At 44.7% G+C, this 4,575-nt stretch overlaps 1 long non-coding RNA gene across 1 annotated transcript; it reads left to right on the top strand.

The window, feature by feature from the left end:
- Positions 1-513: 513 nt before the first annotated feature.
- LOC146757606 (uncharacterized) lies at positions 514-4,148 on the top strand. Its single transcript, XR_014936108.1, has 3 exons — positions 514-849; positions 3,575-3,733; positions 3,999-4,148. It is a non-coding gene; the product is annotated as an uncharacterized LOC146757606 (long non-coding RNA).
- The last annotated feature ends 427 nt before the right edge of the window (positions 4,149-4,575 follow it).

The following is a 4,575-nucleotide window of genomic DNA, read 5'->3' as shown; positions in this document are numbered from 1 at the left end:
GGTAGATTATTTTCTCTAGCTAGACTCCCTGTTTTTGTAGTCTAAGCTGTAGATAATCTTGTAGGTATATCACCTGTCTTATGCAAGGGTCTGTAATAGGAGCATGGGGTTGGTGTGCCTAAGGAACCTTCTAAGGATCTGTATGTAGGATGAGATTGTGGATAGAATAAAATGACTTTTGCAGGTGACGTACAAATCCTGTGATTGCATATGCTTGAACTGAATTGTTTCTTGATCTTCAAACTGATTTCCAGAAGCCTTTATTAACATGTAAGATGGGTGCTGGTAAGAAAGAATGGGAAGACTGCCTTACTGATTCCAAGAGAATTATTTATCATCAAATGATTTTTCCTGGCCAAATGTAGAGCCTCTCACAGGTAATCGAGACCAACAGGCTGTTGTTGCACAATCAACAGGCACAATCGAGATGATCAGCTGAGGAAAATAAAGCATCATGCCAAGGGTTCTAGATAAGTGAGCAGCTTGAGATCTGCACATTCATGTGATGCTCATGGTCTTAGACAATATTTGCTTAGTGAGGTCACATTGAATGAAAGCAAAATCTAAGATGAATGAAAATATACAGAGGAGAAGAAGCCTCTGAGGCTTCTGAAGTGTTATGACCAGAAGACATAAACTCTGTTAAAGCAAACGTTTCTCTCTCTTTTTTGTGTTCTTCCAGGGAGGCCTTGATTACCGCCTGAACACATGCTGTGGAAGCCCAGCTTATGCAGCACCAGAGCTAATCCAGGGCAAAGTGTCTATTGGCTCAGAGGGATGTAGAGCGGTGTTTGTTTTCCCCTCTTTCCCTTCCCTCTGCACAAAGCATTGAAAGGCAGTGGAGCTCAGGTAGGCTCTCTTGGTTTCCCTTCTGAATTCTGCTAGGTTGCATTGCTTGGTAGCTCTCAGAAGCTGTCAGTGGCCACAGACTAGAAAAGTGCAATTGGTCTCAGTTCACACAGCTGGCTGGTTTGTCTCTGGCTAATCCTGAACTGCCTCAAGCGACTGCTTTGGGGCTCTACAGAACAGCAGCTTCAGAGATCTCTTTCTATTACTAAGTTTTTGAAAGAGCAATTTGCTCTGTTAATTATCCATCATTTTTGTGCAGTCTGTTTTGTCAGACGTGTCTTTAGCTTCCAAGTTGTAGGTGAAGACTTGTTTCCATTGTAATGCACAGTGTACTAAAAACTGAGAGATGTCTGGAATTTTGGAACCCACTACTTGCAGTTGTTAATCTGTCCAAACTGGTCTGGTTTGGAATGCCCTCATCCTTCTTGAATCGCTCTGCTGTTAAAGGCGGAGCAATTCCTACAAGTGCCATGGCCCCACTGTTGTTCTAATTCTTGTTTCTTTGTTTTCCACACACTGCTTTTCAAGCCTCCTTTTTCTTTACAGTCCAAGTGAGAATTGCACTGTGAGGTGTCTGAACCTTGTTGTGCCTCTACATAAAGAGAACAGCAGCAAAGCCTGACAGGTGACTGTGCTGACAGCTCTCGTAGCCAGTAACACGTAACTGTGCTAAATCCCTTGCGACGGCTTTGATTTCATTTTTGCCAGTGAAATCCTTGTAAAAGGAACTGCAGCAGTGTGATGAGCTAAGGTGAAGATGCTGGTTTTAGTAGTGCTCTAAGCTGAGTGGAAGAACAATTGAATTAGGGTTATATGCTTTCTCTGGGACGATAAGGTTTTTTTTTCTTGAGATAAAGAGCCAGCTTTTCATGGGCTATATGTGGGCTTTGGCAAGGGCAGACAATCCAGTCTGTCAGGAAGCCATTTGAGGTGCTTCAGGTTTGTAAGCTTGTCTTTTTGTTTTTTGAGGCGGATATTTGGAGCGTGGGTGTACTGCTGTATGCTCTGCTGTGTGGGTTTTCCCTTTGGATGATGACAATATGATGGGACTCTACAGGAGGATACCAGTGGGTATCAGTGGTGCTAGAATACACTGAGAAGGGAAATAGCTGAGCTTGACAAGAGGCCTTGCTTTTCGGATGGCAGAACATGCTGAGCTGTGGGTAGAAAGGCCTGTCTGCTGAATATTGTCCCTGTTTTTGCTGCTTTGTCTGCCAGTATTTTGTGGATTTGGTTCTACGCTTGGTTGGCCTATGTGGCACTGTAGCCTGATTCTATACCATGATAGCATACAGAATTTAAAAAGAAGTATTTTCTTGCCAATGGGCAGATTTTTTGTATCTGGTTCTTCAACTGGCTGCTCCCTATACTATCTGTAGTAAAAATATAGACACATCATTTGATTTCCCAGAAATGAATGTTACTAAATGCCAGCTCTTCTCATGTCTACGAAGAGCAAAGTTCTGCATTTGCTATTAGAATTTCCTCTTCCAGAATCAGGAGGTAATGTAGGAACCCACAGATTGCCTTCAGAATCCAACAGTTAGTTCTGTTTCCTTTGGGAGTGCATAACAACCTGAGCACATGAACTGAATGACGTGGCTTTTCAGTCTGGTACAAACTCTGCTGTACACTGAAACTTGGTCCATTTGTAAGCAGGACTTTGTCCATTTCTGCAGGACAGCAGAAAACCCTTTGTGCTAATCATGATGCCAAGAAGCAGAATGCGGCAAATGGCAGATGATCCAACTGCTTCAGGTGTTCATTTCCTTAAAACTGAGAATAGTTTTGGACTGAGAGTTTGTAAGCAGAACGGAGCTCTTAAAGCTGTCAGAGATTATTTCTGCACTGCTCAATTCTATCTGCCTAACATACACAGGATCTCAGAACTGCGTTGCGTGAACTGGTGGAACTTGTTGAAGTGAACTGGGATGAGCAAATTTTAGAACTTAGTCAGAACGCAGTAAAAAATGGATAATCTCATGGGTATTAAGGTACAGGCTTGCTATTTCTGCACTGAATTTGTTTTTATCTTACATGGTTGTGATCTGAAAGTTGCTTGAAACGCAGGCACCTCGGCACTGTTGTGTAACTGAATTTCACACATTATAAACCCTCAAATATCCTGGAATCTAAAACTCTGACTTGTTTTAAGTCTGCTGCTTGAGTCTATTCAGGTTCATAGTGTCTGTGTGAAGTGGAGTGTGTGGGGAGATTGTTGCTGCAGATCCTGGGAAGTTGCTGTGTATTTGCAGACAATGGCTGCTGTTGGTCACTGGGTGCCCCTGTTCCTCTGCAGAACAGCTGTGCTGTGCATGCAGCACAGCATGCTGTGCACGCCATGGAACTAGGAATCAAGAAGAGATAGAAGCTTAGCCTTGATGGCACGGGCTGTGTGTATAATCAGGAGGGGTGTTAACTCTTTGAAAGGGCTGATAATATCAGGACAAGGGGAAATGGTTTTAAGTTGAAAGAGGGAAGATTTACGTTGGTTGGTAGGGGAAGTTCTTTACTAGGAGAGTGCTGAGGTCCTGGAACAGGCTGCCCAGGGATGTTGTGGATCCCCCATCTGTAGAGGTATTCAAGGCAAGGTTAGATGTGGCCCTGGACAGACAGGTCTAATAAATGTGGAAGATAGGTGGCCCTACCAGGCAGGGGGAGTGGAGCTTCATGATCCTTGAGGTCCCTTCCAACCCGGGTCATTCTGTGATTCTGTGTTCCCCAGATGCCTCTTGGAAGTCATCAAGTCTGCCTCAGTGCTGACCACCAGTGCACTGTCCCCATGGGACTTAATGAGACACTTGGTGTCTCTGGCTGGGATCTGCTCGGTGATAAACATGGACGCGAAGAACTTAGCAATTGTGTGGGCTCCAAACCTCTTAAGGTAAACTTCTTTTTCCTTTTCAACACGATGCTTAGTTCTGCTCTCCTCCAACCCCAGGGGAACAATTTCTAGATGACAGTTTCTACTCACTTGTTTAGCTGGGACTGCTGTGTCCCTGATCATCCAGGATAATTTCGTCAGTGGCATCACTGTTTGCCCACTGCGGAAATCTCCGGAGCCCAGTTTGACAGTTTTTGGCTACAGAAATTCAGACTTGGGGAAATGATCTTGGGGAAATGACTTGTAAGATCTGCCTTTTCTTCAGATCCCAGCAGAGCCAATCTCCCTGCGCCAGTGAAGCTGCCTGCATGGAGCTGCAGACCCAGTCAGCTGTTGTGGAATTCCTCATCAGCCACGCAGATGTCCTCTTCTGCTCCAAATCCACACCAGCCTTGGGAGAGGGAGTAGGTGAGCACCTTCCTCCATTAGCTTGATGTTGATCTGACAGCTTCATCCAATCCAGGGCTTCTCCAAGACCTTTGAAAATTCTATTACTGTCGAGGAGACAGCAGGCTTCTGGGCTTAGGTTAGAATACTGTGCCCCGTTGCTGGGTCATGAGAGTGTCCAAGCCTTACATGGAGAAAACTATCACTGCTGTTAAGATTTTTTGCAAGCAGGTGAAGCTTGATTGAAGTGTGGCTGTGAAGCTTTCTGAGATCCCTGCCCCCTAGTTTTTCTACGCTTTTTGTTTGCCTTTTTCGATACAGTGAGTTGCTCTTAATTGTGGCTGTGTCCTTTGCCACGAGCATACCACTGAGCACACGGTTATTTTGAGCTCCTCTTCTTCCAGTGGCTTGGATGAGCAATTCTGAGAGATATGCAGAACTGGGATGGCTGTGCT

This window comes from Coturnix japonica, chromosome 20 (assembly GCF_054131305.1).
Source record: "Coturnix japonica strain WE chromosome 20, WE-NBRP24, whole genome shotgun sequence".
NCBI classification, from domain to species: domain Eukaryota; kingdom Metazoa; phylum Chordata; class Aves; order Galliformes; family Phasianidae; genus Coturnix; species Coturnix japonica.
This window is presented reverse-complemented; position numbering and strand designations above follow the sequence as displayed.